The 16,392-nt window shown below is 38.5% G+C and overlaps 1 protein-coding gene and 1 pseudogene across 1 annotated transcript in view; one reads left to right on the forward strand and one right to left on the reverse strand.

The window, feature by feature from the left end:
- The window catches only part of ZNF292 (zinc finger protein 292), a 107,274-nt gene that overhangs the window by 12,818 nt on the left and 78,064 nt on the right, over nucleotides 1-16,392 (forward strand). The gene's annotated exons all lie outside the window — the stretch shown is intronic.
- On the reverse strand, nucleotides 5,649-7,974 carry LOC115834438 (annotated as a pseudogene).

Genomic DNA, 16,392 nt, shown 5'->3' on the forward strand with positions numbered 1-16,392 from the left:
CACAGTGAAACCCCGTCTCTACTAAAAATACAAAAATTAGCTGGGCTTGGTGGCACATGCCTGTAATCCCAGCTACTTGGGAGGCTGAGCCAGGAGAATCGCTTGAACTAGGGAAGCGGAGGTTGCGGTGAGCCAAGATCGTGCCATTGCATTCCTGCCTGGTCAACAGGAGTGAAACGAAATGCTGTCTTAAAAACAAAAAACAAAAAACTTCTGTTTTAATGACAACCTTGCTGTTTGTACATTTAGTTTTCCTGTAATACTTTTGAAATTATGAGATTGAGGAGAGCTATGTTTGTCAGATATATTTTGCTGCTCTTTAAGTGGTTGAGAAAGTAATTTGAACTAAGATTGTGTAGGAATTCTTGGCTGATTCAGAAAATGCCACCTAACTGGCATTCAGAATTAAATGTGATTATCCAGAGTGTAGTCCTTTACCTATAAAGGCAGAACCAAAAGGACTCTTAGTGAAGCTTCTGCATTGTCTTTGGCTGAAGGCACCCATCCTCACTCAGACTGTCATTGTCCAAAATCAGTAACGTTGTTTTACTTACAAGTTAGGAAATTCAGTTACCTAATTTCCATAATCTGCAAATGGCTGAAACCTTGGAGTTAGAGGCAAGACCAACCAGATTGAAGAGAAAGGGAATCAGTATTCAGAACAGGCACTGTTAGATGCTTTACTAATGATGAATTCTTTAATCTGAAGACCTAGGAGATCATAGGATTCAAGAACCATTTAGTTTGTTTTAGTGTCCAAGTTAATTCAAATTGCCTCCTAGGAACTCATCATTACTACTATGTAATACTTGCTCAGTATGACCCAGTGTCATCAAGAAATGTTAAATTTTATTAAGTGATTGTTTAGGAAGACTGAGGCATATGGTTAAATGGCTAAAACTAAGCAGTGCTTTAAAAAATAAAATTTCAAATACCTGGACAATGTCTTCATGTGGAACATTTGGCATCCTTATTGATGCCTGATATAGGAGGTGATGTTATATATTAGCTTCGTAATAGTTTTTTTTGAGGTCGAGTTTCACTCTTGTCAGGCTGGAGTGCAGTGACGTTATCTTAGCTCACTGCAACCTCTGCCTCCCGGGTTCAAGTGATTCTCCTGCCTCAGTCTCCCGAGTAACTGGGATTACAGGCGTGCACCACCATGTCTGGCTAATTTATCTATTTTTAGTGGAGACAGGGTTTCACCATGTTCGCCAGGCTGGTCCCGAACTCCTGACCTCAGGTGATCCGCCCACCTCAGCCTCCCAAATTGCTGGGATTACAGGTGTGAGCCACCGCTCCTGGCCAGTAACAGGTTTTATATTTAGAAAGAGGTAATTAAATTTAAAAATAGTATGATCATCCCTCGGTATTCATAGAGAATTGGCTCCAGGACTCCCCTTAGATTCCAAAATCCCCAGATGCTCAAGTCCCTTAAATGAAGTGGCATAGTATTTGCATATAACCTGGCACATCCTCCCAAATACTTTCTCTGTAGATGCTATGTAAACAGTTGTTATACGGTTTTGGTTTTTTATTTGTATTTTTATTGTTGTATTGTTACTTTTTATTGCTTTTCTTTTTAATTTTTGTTTTTTTGAGACAGAGTCTTGCTCTGTTGCCCAGGCTGCAGTGCAGTGGCACTATCTCGACTCACTGCAGCCTCCGCCTCCCGGGTTCAAGCGATTCTCGTGACTCAGCCTGCCGAGCAACTGCAATTACAGGTGCGCCATGATGCCCAGCTAATTTTTGTATTTTTAGTAAAGACGGGGTTTCACCACGTTGGCCAGGCTAGTCTCGAACTCCTGACCTGAAGTGATCTGCTCACCTCAGCCTCCGAAAGTGCTGGGATTACAGGTGTGAGCCACTGCGCCCAGCCTGCTTTTTTTTTAAAATGTATTTTCCATCGAAGTTTGTTGAATCTATGGGTACGGAACCCATGGATACTGAGGGACCCCCGTAATTAACAATTGGCTTGGTTCCTCATTGCAGACAGTGTTATACAGATAATCAGAAAGCTATTATATCAACTATTTGATACAAATAATCTAAGTCTAGCACTAATTTTGATTTACCAAAGTTAATTGAAGTAGTTATTTGTGATATTGAGAAAATTATTTCCAGTAAATAGGAATGATTATGCTACTTTTAAAAGATGAGCCATTAGCATTTAGTTGGTTTTTTTTGTTTTGTTTTGTTTTGAGACAGGGTCTTACTGTCACCCAGGCTGGAATGCAGTGACGCCATCAGAGCTCACTTCAGCGTCCATCTCCCGGGCTCAAGCGATCTTCCCACCTCAGCCTCTTGGATAGCTGGGACTACAGATGTGCGCTACCATGCCCAGCTAATTTTTGGTAATTTTAGTGGAGACAGGGTTTTGCCATGTTGCCCAGACTGGTCTTGATCTCCTGGGCTCAAGCAATTCGCCCATCTCAGACTCCCACAGTGCTGGGATTACAGGCGTGAGCCACTGTGCCCAGCCTAGAATTTGTATATACTCAAAATAGTTTACATTTTGCATTTTTCTATATGAACATATGCATGTATTGCTGAGCTTTCTCTACTTTTTGCAAATGTGATAGATTTCACTATATATAAAACTTCAAACATTATACGTTAACTCAAGCATTGTCAATTTATATTCTGAAATAATGCAAATTTTTATTTTTAAAAAAAACAAAACTTCTACAAGATTATTATATTATTTTAGGAGACTAAAACATAAAAGCCTGATACTTAAGTAGTTTGAATCTGGTGATTTATTCCATGACTTAACCTATTCATATTTGTATAATCTTATTTTAAACCTTGGCTTGGGATTTTTTTTAATTGCCTCCCTAAAATAGGGTAGTGCACATTGCATAAAATGACATTGTCAATAAAATTTATATCCTCAAACTGACCATGAAGTTCATCAGCATGCAGATATTTTGTAGAAAGCATTTCTGAATGCATGTGTCATAAAACTGCTTTTTTAGTAATTAAGAATTAACCCTAGTAAGTGAAGTTGAGTATGTTGGCAATAAATTGATCAGTATATCCAGTATTGTGACTTGCTTATGAAATATTTTTGAAAAGATTACCTGATACTGCAAATTCTGCCTAAGGAGAAATTATTTTCAACTCCAAAAGACCTTTGAGGATTTACCTATAATTGAATGAAAATATTTGTGGTGTGGGTTTTTTATTCCATGAAAACCATTCTTTATAGGTCTTGTTTTATTTGACCAAAAGTAACTACATCCTAGATTTTGTCTTTCATATATAGTTTGCTTGACAGCCCATTAGATACTGTGAATTAAAATCTTGGGATTCTAAGGATGTTGGTTTTTTCACATATTGTTTATTGTGACCTTGGCATGCCACTTGTAGCTTTTCCTTGTTTCTTTGTTCCTTTGTAGTTTTCTTTGTTTCTTTGTTTCTTTTCTTTGTTTCATTCCTTGAACTGGGGACCTTTTGTGGTTGTTATTAGAATTGATGAAAGCCATAATTATTTTAAATGATTGTTGTAATATAAAGTAACACTTTCATTTACACTTAGACTACTTTGGAAACACTTTGGATGTTTTATGTATGATATGACCTAGCATAATTTTAAAACATTAATAATTCCACTGTTTTCAAATTGCCCATGATTATCACTTTTAAAAATAACATTAAATTACTGATTTATTAATTTGTTTGAAGCCTACATTTTAAAGAAAGTAGGATTAGACTTTATAATAATTTATAAAAGATCCTTTTGCATGTGTGTGGTGGAGGGTTTGGAGTTAGTTGATGGGAGTGAATGTACCAGGAGAAGATTAGTGGCTTTATAGTTGAAACCTTTCCTTTGTCCAAAATTTTAAACTAGAATTTGAGAGGCTGGGGATGAGAGAGAAGCTGGGATTATATAGTAACTAAAAGAACAGATTTTGAACTATGATTTGAATTCCAACTCTGGCACTTCCTGAAGGACTTCAGGGTTGTGATTTTTGTTTTGTTTTGTTTTAATCCCTGTTCTTACATATAGACTAGAGGTAATAATATCTGCTTAAAGCTGTTGTGATTAAGGCATAATGTTTGCTGAGTACTTTGCTTATTATGGTGCTAGAATTACAGAGTAATTGTTAGTTATTAATACATTTAAGAGGAGTAGATCCAAAATGTTCCCTCATAAAATAACATTAGTTTTAAAAAATTATTTAACCCACTATACCAAAAATGTTGTAATTTCACCAACATAAAAGTTGACATAGTTTACAGTCTTTTTTAGTACATCTTCAAAGTCTGGTATGTATTTTATACTGATGGCATATGTCAGCTTGGACTAGTTAACATTTCAAGGGCTGTATACTCACATGAATCTCAATTGTAATGAAATATACTGGTTTGCACCCTTTCATTGTCTGGCACATCTACTTGTAAACCAGTGTGAATGTCTGCCACTCTGCAACCTCTGTATCCTATCACCTAGATTTAAATCAAGATATACCACCAGCGAAACGTACTTATTATTGAACATTAAACTATGAGATTAGCACTATGTCTAGTACTAGTTAAATGGCAACAAAATTGCCTGATATGGAGAGTTCAATTCAACCATTTATCTGTTTGCAAATACTAACAAAGGTAACTGTGAATGGGCAGTCTCTTTTTCTTCATAGCACTTAGCACAATTACTAATTTTCTGTAGTCTCTTTTACTGTGTACTGTTTCCCCTATGATACCGTATGAGGGAAGGAACTGCATCCACCTTGTTTGCTACATTTTCTCAGTGAAAGCAGTGAACAGCTGTTTTTCTCTTTAGAACAATTTATGATAGCCTACCCCAATCATTAAAAAGTAATCAGGAAATTTCCCAGTAGTCAGAATCACATTTATCTTACCTTCATCTGACTCCTCCTCGAAGACACACCAGAATCAGAATGGTAGAGGCACAAATGGACAAGTAACAAGAGAACAGCTCTTTTCATCAACCTCTTAGACTTAAAGAAAAAAGAAAACAATACATATGCACCTGGTGGGAAAGAATAGTGAGTATTGTTCCCCAGGAGTCAGTGAGTGGCATGGTTCATTAGCACCCTGGAGACTAATTAAGCATTCTTTAGAATGTTTAACCATTCTAAGTTAAACAATAGAAGTACTATAGTAGTCATGATAAAGGAAAACCTAATACCAAGAAATGCCCGGAGTTTTTCAAAATGCAAAATAAAATAGGACCAGGCATGGTGGCTCATACCTGTAATCCCAGCACTTTGGGAGGCCAAGGCAGGTGGCTTACTTGAGCCCAGGTGTTTGAGACCAGCCTGGGCAACATGGCAAAACCTCATCTCTATAAAAAATACAAAATATTAGCTGGGCGTGGTGGTGCACACCTGTAGTCCCAGCTACTCAGGAGGCTGAGATGAGAGGATCACCTGAGCCTGGGAAGTTGAGATTGCAGTGATCCAAGGTTGCACCACTGCAATCTGGGTGACAGAATGAGACTGTCTCAAAAAAAAAAAATTTTTTTTAATTAAAAAATGAAATGGCATGTAATGATGAAAGGTGAAATCTGTTTCAAATAAAATTAAAAATCTATACTTATGTTTTAATGATATAATATTGTATTATAATGTCATTTTGATAGTCTTTTTTTTTTTTTTTTTTTTTTGATAGTCTTAAGATTATAGGAATAACTTTATGTAGTATAAAACCTGGAAAGATGGAAGAGTTGAGAGTGACAGCAGCTCTTTTTTATTCTATATACAGTAAAATGGCACTTTAATAATACTGGAATTCTCCAGATTAATTTATTGTCAGTTTTGTAATTTTTGCACAAAAAAAATCCAACTCCTTATCAAGTGTTCCCTGTTTTGTAAACTGCTGATGTACACTAGCATTCCATATCATTCAAAACATTTATTCATCCATTGTGTATAAGTCAATATTTTAAAAACTGAATCATATTTAAAACTCCCTAAAGAAGATTACTTTTTTATTTTCTGTTTAGGCGAGCATTCCAAAAGTGGGGTAAATTTAGCTTCTTCACTGTGTTTCTTTCTTTTTTTTTTTTCCTTCGTTTTATGGTCACTTTGATAACCGCTGGAGTCACTGCATTGGAAAACAAGGTCCTGGTCCTGATGCTTTTTCTGTTTCTCCTCCTTTGGTTCATCTTCCCAGAGGCTATTCACATTAGTAATAATCTGTAAGTCTAACTCTTCCTTTGGGGTGACATCTGCAAAATTTGCTAGCTTGTGGTACCATCATCCACTTCATTCATCTCTGGGTCTTTCTGATTTCTCTTTTTCTTCTTTGGAAGTTTTTCAAAAGCTTCTTCAGTGCTGGTTGATCAGAAACTTCAGAGCTCTTGGATTGTAAACTAGTGATTGTTTTCCCTAAATGCAGAATATTTCAGCAGCATCTTAATCTAGATGAAACACTTCATATTCTGGTTCATCACCCACATTTATCTCCACAGCCTGCCACTGCTCGGCTGACATCTCAGATTTAGGGATGGACGTATTAAAATATTTTTGTACAAAATAGCCAGTCTGACTAGAAGACACTGTTAACTGTACTATAACCTTTTACCCTGGTTCAGGGCAGAAAATAACAAAATCTGCTTCAATGTTAAGATTAATGCGTTCTTGATAATCATAAATATCTCCCAGTTCACCACAACTTTCATGTTATATGCAATGGGGACACCTAAAAGGCTCTCAGAATAGTGCCGGAGCTTCACATTGAGCTTCTCTGCAATGCCAGTGTATTTCCTGTTAAGGTAGCAGAGTGATGTGCTTTTGGCTGGGCCACCAGGCAGGAATTCACCAGCACCCAAGCAGCAGGATAGGTCGGCAGCTCTAGGAAAGGAAGGACATGTTCAGCCTGCGGCAGCACCTCTGAACAACCTGCAGCCATGTGGCTTGTCCAAGAACATTAATCTTAGTGTTAATAAAATACTGTTCAGTTTCTTGTCATCTAGATAGTGGTTTTACAGTTAAAAAAATAGAACAGGGAAACTCCCTTTTCTCCCCAGTCTTACCTGATACCTTGATTTATAAAATAAAGAAGTTACTGCTGCAGAACAGTTTGACAAGTAGTGCTCTAGAATATAACAGCACTGTTGGTAGGGGTCGTGAAGGGAGTTAAAGTGTAGTTCTCTTCTGACAGTATTTTCTTCCTAAACTGTTGTTTTTTCCTCCTATTTCCTCTTTCTACTGCTTGCTTCTCTGTACTAAGATAGTGAATGTTCTTGTCCTAGAGGCATAATAAAGCCATTCCTGAAGAGTTTCATACCTTTGATTTAATTTTTAAAGACTTAAATGCTGCTTATTCTTGTCTTACGTACTAAGGTACATTAAACTCATTTTTTTTGGTACATAAGATTTTAAATATATTTCTCTGGAATCATGGCACTGATGTGTATATAGTATGAATAGGGGAATTATACTTTATCGGAGGAACAATAATATCAAACAGTGAAATTTATACAGATAATACTGAGTGCTAATGTTTCTAAAAATTTATTGAGAAAACCGAGGTTATCTTACACATTTCCTCAAGTCATCTTCTCAAATTTTCTCTGGACTTTTCATTTCCTTCCTGGGAAACCTAAGGAAGAAGTGGCTGTTCCCTTTCCAAAGTGCATCTTTCCGTATGTGTACTTGATCCCCACCACTTCAGAGAACCATCCCACTTTTTTGAGTCTTCATCACTTTTCATCACTTCTGTCTTTTAGCCTATAGATGTGTACATGTCTTTTTCATCTTTTTGCTTCACTGGTCATCTCTCTTCAGATTTTGCCCCTTCCTCTGACTTCTTCTCTCCTTATGTGAAACTTCTCCTTCCTAAAAAAGATTTTCCTTAATTCTTTTTTTTCCCCTCGTTGTTATTGCCAGACTTCTTGGAAAGATATTGTTTTTATTGCCTTCATTACTTTTTCATTGCAGTTTGGATTCAACTCCTCACCATTCAAAAGAAAATGTTCTCTTTTTTGGGGTTGGGGTCTCACTCTTGCCCAGGAGTGCAGTGGTGCAGTCATGGCTACCTGCAGCCTTGAACTCTTGGGCTCAAGTGATTCTCCTGCCTCAGCCACCTGAGTAGCTAGGACTACAGGCCCACACCACCATGCCTGGCTAATTTTTAATAATTTTTTGTAGAGACAGTGTCTCACTATGTTGCCCAGGCTGGTCTTGAACTCCTGGCCTCAGGCGATCCTCCTGCCTTGGCTTCCCAGAGTGCTAGGAGTACAGATGTGAACCACTACCCTTGACCAAGAAAATGTTCTTTTAATGGTCACTTGGCTTGGCATATCTGTAGTACTTGTAGACCTGCATAGCAACCCAGTAGTTCAAAGACTATTTCATGTGCCTATACATTGTTTTAAAGAAAATTTGTCAGCATTTAAAAAATCATAAACTTTCATATTGAAATGAGAGTTTGGGGCTTTTGGAAAATCAGAAGATCTGGCAATATTGAACTAATAATGCCTGGCTCTGGACTGAAATGGCTTCCTGGCCAACCCCTCTAGGCTGTTTAAAATGTTTGCGACCCCACCTAGACTTACCTTCAATTGATTTACACTAGGCTCCTGGTTCTACGTTTGTGACTGTTTATTGTCTTTACTCTTCCTTTCACCTTCTGGAAGGTAAATGGTAGCTATTATTAATATATTAAAGAGGACTAGATCCAAAAGTTTGTAGTATATGTGTGGTGGGGGGGCTTTCCCTCGCAGGGAAGAAAAAGTATTATCTTTTTCCCACCTGTCACTAGGTTCGTGGCTGAGTCACCTTTAACAGAATACAGATTAACAAGAGAAAATAACACAAATTTATTTAATAAAAGTTTTACATGACATGGAAGTTTTCAGAAATGAAGACCCAAAGATACAGGGAAACCTGTGTATTTCAGTGCTTAGGTTTGATGAGGAATAGACAGTGGTGGGGAAATATGATTGGACAAAGCAGGTAGGATCTAATGGTAATAAACTGGGGGGGAACTTAGCAAGGCCTGTTTGTGCAGATTCTTAATGTCCCTGTGTTTTCAGAGATAAGGACATTTCCTTTCCTCAGGGAATAGCGAGGGCACATCTGGAATGAGGGTCTTATGACCTACTTTAGAGGAAGGTCAGAAAATTGTTTTATGGCCTGTTTCAGGGGAGAAGGGTGGGAGGAGGTCAGAAACCTTCCTGGTTCTGCTACTTTCTCAAATGCCAAGGTACCATATTTTGGGGTAGCGTTTACCGAACCCTATCACCCTCAATGTTTTCCTTTCACTCTTCACTAGCAACACTCAAGCATTTTTCCCAACTCATCATTATGTCTGAGGCAGGACTTTCTCCTCAGAAAGTGGTTCCTGATGGCCTGGTTGATAATCCATGCTTTACATACTCATCTTCAGCAGTCATCCACTCTGACAGTATCTCCCATCACTCACTCTGGATAGGATTTCCAGGTGTCCATTATTTTTATAGACTTTTAGCCCTTGGCTTCCATTTTCAGTCACCTGTGGAACTCTAGCTCGTGGATGTTCAGTAAGTACTTCTAATTAAATGTCTAAAATGGAACTCACCCACTTTTCCCTCCATCCTCCCACCAATAAGAAAGCCTGTTGCTATTCTAATGCACCGCCTCCCCCCGCTCCCCACTTAAGGTTTTAAGCCTTGGCCAGGCACCGTGGCTCACGCCTGTAATCCCAGCACTTTGGGAGGCCAAGGCGGGCAGATCACCTGAGGTCAGGAGTTCAAAACCAGCCTGGCCAACATGGTGAAACCCCATCTTTACTAAAAACACAGAATTAGCTGGGGGTGGTGGCACATGCCTGTAATCCCAGCTACTCAGGATGCTGAGGCGGGAGAATTGCTTGAACCTGGGAGGCGGAGTTTTCAGTGAGCCGAGATCACACCACTGTACTCCAGCCTGGGTGACGAGCGAAACTCCATCTCAAAAAAAAAAATGTTTTGAATCCTTCAGTCATTTTTAGCTCCTCTCATTTCCACAGGCCAGTTACCAAGTTTTGTCAATTTTATTCCTGTACTATTTCCTGTATCCTTTGCTGCTTAAATTTGGTATGTCATTACTAGCTACATAGTTTTCTTGCCATAGGAAAATTTAACAAATACCTTTGTTTTTCATGAAGGTACTTTTCTGTCCTCCATTCACTTCTTTTTAAATCTGTCTTCTATACTGTCACTAAGATTATTAGTTATCCTTCCAAAGCACAGATACCATAGTTGTTCCTTAAAGACTTTAAAAGACTATGTGATATTGAAGAATTCAACCTCTGGATTGGACACCGTGAGTTAAAATCCCAACTTCACCATCTACTAGTTGTGGGCTCATTTTCTTAATTTCTTTAATGAGGATAGTAGTCATATCTACTTCATAGGTTTGTAAGGATTAAATGAGGCATCAGTACAGTGCACATCACATTAACAAGCACCATGTAAAATGCTATTGTTCCATGAAAACTAAAATTCAAGCTCATTAACCTTACATTCAGGAATCTTTCATGCTTCCAGTGTCCCATCCTGACTGATTGGCACCATATCTCTTATTTTTTTGTAGTCTTAGGGCTTTGTAGTCTGTTCTTACACTACAGCTTATGTATCCTCCCTCACTTCTGTGCATTTGCCTTAGCTTTCTCCTTTAGTGTTTTCTTTTTTTTTGTTGACTGGGTTTCACCACATCTCTTTGCTTTAGTCTATGGTAAGGCTATTCAAATTCTACATTTTTCATTAGGCCTTCCTATGCTACTAAAGGGATTTAATTACGTATTCCTCATTCTTTTTATTGAACTGTGTATGTTTTTCATAGTTTCTTTGTATTGTGATTGTGTTTCTTTCTTCTACCTCCCAAGTTGGTGTTCTTAAAAAACGGGACCATGCCTGGTTTGCTGAATTGTAGGTAATTAAATCTTGTTGAATGGTTTTCTCCTTGAATAGGTGGTTTCAGTTTTTGGAAGAAAGGTGAATTTTGTGCCTTTAAGAAGCTGTTCTTTACTGAAATTATGTTACTTTTGACTATTCTTATTTCATCTCATTTCTGAATTGGGTATCTGTATTCAGGGCAAGGATTCAGTTTGATCAAACAGTTCTTATAAAGCAAATGTGAGTGTATAATTAGTAGTACTCTTATTAGCTTACATTTATTAAAGTTATGTGCCAGGAACTGTTAGACGTTTGTGTGTTGTGTATGTCTGCCTGTGTGTATAAGAGAGAGGGAAATAATTTATTTAGTCCTCAGCACCTCTCTGAAATAGGTGGTTACTATCCCTGTTTATTTATGAGACCACTAAGGCACAGAGACATAAAATAACGACCTAGTCAAGTAACTAGGAATTTTTAACAACACAAGAAAAGCAGAACCCAAACTTAAGTAAAACATTTTATTTCTTTTTTTAGGGACAGTGTGTAGGTGTGATTGTTGAAATTTGCTTTAGGGTACTAAAGGAATTTGTAAAAGAAAACTTTAATCTTTTGAAACTAAGTTTCAGGAAAGCAGAATGTAAGCATTTTACCCTTGTGGAGTCTGAGTAATACCCTTATTTAAGAATGTGCTAATTAGGGTTCTTTGTTCTATAGTAGTGGGAATTTCATTAGTTTTGAATTTGAGTGATGTATAGGTCCTTTAAAGGTGAACAATACATATTTATGAACTATAGTGATAGCAATTTGTTGAAGACATTGTTTCCCAATCTTTAAATATTAATATAAGATTGTTTGTTTTATTGGATTAAACAAAAACAAGTCTGTGTTTGTGATATATGTGGCTTCTTTTTTTTTGGGGAGATGGAGTCTCACTCCTTTGCCCGGGCTGGAGTGCACTGGCGTGATCTCTGCTCACTGCAACCTCCACCTCCCAGGTTCAAGAGATTTTCCTGCCTCAGCTTCCCGAGTAGCTGGGATTACAGGTGTGCGCCATCATGCCCAGCTAATTTTTATATTTTTAGTGGAGACAGGGTTTCACCATGTTAGCCAGGAGGGTCTCAAACTGCCAACCTCAGGTGATCCACCCGCATCAGCCTCCCAAAGTGCTGGGATTACAGGAATCAGCCCTGTGCCTGGCCAGCGTGGACTCTATATAGTATAAAGGAGTATGTAAAATCTGTGGAGAGAAGTAGGGGTATTTTCTACAGCAGTGGTCTTTAAATTTTTTAATTGGGTACCTTACCAGCAAACATTTGAATAGGAAACCTCAATATAAGTATATCTAATTATAAATCATACGTATAAATATATATACTATCTCGGCTTATATAGTTTTTCAAGTCTGTTTATGATATAATTTTATGTTTTAGAACAATTTAATAGAATTTTTTTCCTACTGTACTTCAGTGTACATCCTCTGTTTGGAAACCACTAGTTTATAGTGCTATGAGTAATGAAGTTTTCTAAGAATACTTTATTAAATAACTGCCTGATTTATTTGCCCTATTTCCTCCATATACTGAGACATCACAGCAACAGCCCATTCAGATTTTTTTCATACTATCTTTTAGTCAAATTTAATTTACTGTGTATTTCTAGTTTATTGCTTCTGCCATGTTTTATTCTTTATGAAGATCCCCAAGTATTGAGTGTGCCAGTTATCAGATTCTCTCCCAGCTCTAAATTACGTCTTCATTACTTGATCTGCAATATTGGAGCCTAACCCTTTAGGCCGGGGTGTCCAATGTCTTGGCTTCCCTGGGCCACATTGAAAGAATTGTCTTGGGCCACACATAACATACACTAACAATAGCTGATGAGCTGAATCTCAAAAAAAAAAAAAAACCAAAAAAAACCCAGAACGAAACAAAAACCTCATACATAATGTTTTAAGAAAGTTTTACGAATTTGCATTGGCCCGCATTCAAAGCCATCCTGGGCCACATGTTGAACAAGCTTGCCTTCAGCATTTCTTCTTTGTATGATGTTAATTTTGTGAGTAGAGAGTGCTGGAAGGACAGTGCACAAGGGCGGGCGTATGGTTTTGTTTCTTCTTACTGTGAATGCACGGCTGCCAGTAGTGTGGCTATGGATATCCAGGGGTCCTCTGCCCCAGGTATGTGCCAAGAGCAGTCAGACCCTTATCTAGCTTACAGCCCCAGCCTCAGCTTAGTGACCTCCTCTCTGTAGTTTTCCCAGCATGAGGCTGCACACCCCAGACCTCATGCCTGCCTTCTGGAGAGCCAGCTGCCAATATTCCAACTTCCCCTGCATGTCTGCTTACATTCAGGAGGGCTTTCCTTGTGCAGGCCCTGCTGGTAATCAGATTCTCAATGTCCCAACTGACTGTGTGTGCTCAACCTCGAGCCCCTTAAGCCCCAGCAATCACACAGGGAGAACTACTTTGCCATCCAGTGGGCTGCAGCCATACTTCCAATAAGGCCTGAACCCTAGTTTTGGCAAGGAGACCCTCTTTTAAGTTTGTTCCTTCCGTGGATACCCTCACTCAGCCCCTGAGTACTTGAGTATTCTTCAGAGTTTTCATTACACATTGATAATTATTTTCTTATTACAATTAATAATTGTAATTGAGAGTTCCCTGATTCCCCTTGCAGGACGTGTGACAGAGGTGTGGCTCACCTGCTTGGTCGCCCCGCAGCTCAAACCCCTAGGGGGAGCATGCAGACAGGTAGGTGCAGAGACCAGGACGAAAGCTTTGGGCCCTTGGCCCCATGGTAGTGTCTAGGGGTGAGTGCCTGCAGCCCCACTGGTACAAAGCTCTTTCTTTCAGCTTTGCCATCTGCAGACGGCTTTGAGTGTTAATCAGCTCAATGGACCCTCTGCCTTATTACAAGGAAGAGGGCCAGTGTGACAGCCTTCCATATCCCAAGCTGTTCCCCAGCGTCCCGGATCACACGCAGGCTCGAAGGATGAGTGCAAGATTTTATTGAATGGTGGAGGTGGCTCTCAGTGAGATGGATGGGGAGCCAGAAGGTGGAGGGGTGGGGGATATAACCTTCCCCTGGAGTTCAGCTGTTCTCAGCCAAACTCCTCTCAATATTCAGGTGCCTCTTCCCTCCTCTGCCATGCCACCCTGATGTTATCTGCCGCTCTCCACCACTCCTCTTGACATTCAGCAGTTTGTGTGTGTGCCCACTAAGGTCTTGAGTTAAATGGGGGCAAGATGGGGGAAGTGGCGGGCCAAAGGCAACTTTTTGGGCGCAAAAACAGGAATGGCCGTCCTCTTTTAGGGCCACTGGTCTTCAGACTTGAGGGTGGGGCATTTGCCGGGGATCCGCCCTCTTCTACCCAGTATTTTCCTGTCTCCTGTTCATATGTATATGAAACTTTGCCTGTTCAGGTTAGGGTGCGGTTCTCTTTGTTTTTGTTTTTGTTTTTGTTTTTTTGAGATGAAGTCTCACTCTGTAGCCTAGGCTGGAGTGCAGTGGCACTGTCTCCACTCACTGCAACCTCCGCCTCCTGGGTTCAAGCAATTCTCCTGCCTCAGCCTCCCAAGTGGCTGGGATTACAGGCACGCACCACCACATCCAGCTAATTTTTTTTTTATTTTTAATAGAGACAGGGTTTCGCCATGTTGGCCCGGCTGGTCTCAAACTCCTGACCTCAGGTGATCCGCCCATCTCAGCCTCCCAAAGTGCTGAGATTACAGGCGCCCGGCAGTTCTCATTTTTTTGATTGGATCCTACCAGATGCAATGGGCTAAAGTGAGTTAAATTACATATTATCCTCGTGCTTGAAAACTGAAGATTAGTACCAATGCTTCCTCCTCACCCACTCATATACAGGGCATATTTGGGTCACTGCTAGCCCATGGTAACTAGCTTTGTTATTAAAAAATATCATGGTTGTAAATGCAGTTATTCACCCTAGTGGGATATTACTATGCAGGAGTAGCCCTTAAAAGTCATCGATCCCAAAAATGAGCTGAGAGAATGGAATACTTGTGTAAGTGTGTTTCCATAGTTAAAAGTCTATTATATTTTAATTTAAACAAGAAACATCAAATGAGAACTTTTCAGTTCTATTACTTTATTATCATGCCTGGTAGCTTAAAAAATTTCCACCTGGTTATTTCCTTTTGAGTAAATTAGCAAGTGACAGTCATGTAAATTATCTTTTAAAAATTTCCCCAACTAGGAGTCTCGGGTAAAAGAAAAGCACTCCTACACTTTCAGAGGATGTGGGGTTGGTGAGGCAGAGAGACAGAAGACGAGCTATTGTGACTAATTTATTAGTGCTAACTTGTTACTAATAGATGGTTCATTTGTAGACATCTAAATATGATTGTGTTCATTTTCATATTTGACTTTTCCTTTGAAGTTATATGTGTAAAATAGGTGATGATGATATGTTTCTAGAAATTGAAGGAGGAAAGAATAAAAGCAAATTAACAATCATTATTGATTCCATAGCAACGTGTTAAATTTGCTATATCCAGTAGCCTTTACATTAGTATAGAAGTAATGAGCCTGCATTTTGTATTAAGTAAATTATATTATTTTTAATAAATCAGTAAAACAGCAGGACACCAGAATCTTTTTGAGAGATTTTCTGCTTCCTGGTCCTACTGCTTTAACTTCACTGTTTGTGACAACTTTGTGTAGAGAGATATTATTGAAGATAAAACTGATGGCCCTGGCTCTGTAGGTGATCTTCCCAGTGAAACACTCATGGAGATAGTATTTTACATAAATTTTTAAAAGCAGTGATGACTTCTGTGTAGGAGTCAGTTTTTTTAAACTTAGGTTATAAATGACTGTGTATACAGTGAATGTTGCTGAAAAAGAAAAAATGCTTGCAATAAAGTTACAAATAGTCATTTTCCCCCTGCAATTAAGAGAATGATGCTTCGTTCAAGTCTTTGACACTTTAGAGTCAGTAAGGGTGTTAAGTACTAGAGGAAGTTTATAATTACAAAGAGCTGCATCTAATAATCTTAAAGGCAAATAGAATGCTTTGCAACAGACAGTAACAGGGAATAAAATAATTTAAAATATATATTGCTATCACATACTTTTTTTTTCTTACAGGCTGGCCCCTGCAGGAAAATATAACATGAAATTCAAGCATATTGTATCTAAGAAGTTACTGTTTAAAAAAAAAAATGGTCCCTTCAGTTGGGGTTGAATCATAATTCTAAAAGACACAATCCTGAACACCATAATCCCAAATGTTGAAATCCTGAAAGATCAAAATCCCTAATGTCTAAAATCCCAAAGGATTGAAATTCCATTAATTCTGGAAAAAATAATTTTTACAAACTTTTTAAAAGATGTTTATTTACATTTTTAAAAGGGGATTTGAGAATCATAAAATACCATAGAACATAAACCACTTTACACCATAAAATAGGCAGTAATGACATACATATTTTTGCAAGCATAAATGGATATACTAAGGATAGTCACATGGGTATAACAGTTATGAGCAGATAAGCCATATTCATAAAGAAATAGGTCACAAAGTGAAATGTGTAAATA

The sequence above is a fragment of the Nomascus leucogenys genome, chromosome 3, assembly GCF_006542625.1.
Source record: "Nomascus leucogenys isolate Asia chromosome 3, Asia_NLE_v1, whole genome shotgun sequence".
Taxonomy (NCBI): domain Eukaryota; kingdom Metazoa; phylum Chordata; class Mammalia; order Primates; family Hylobatidae; genus Nomascus; species Nomascus leucogenys.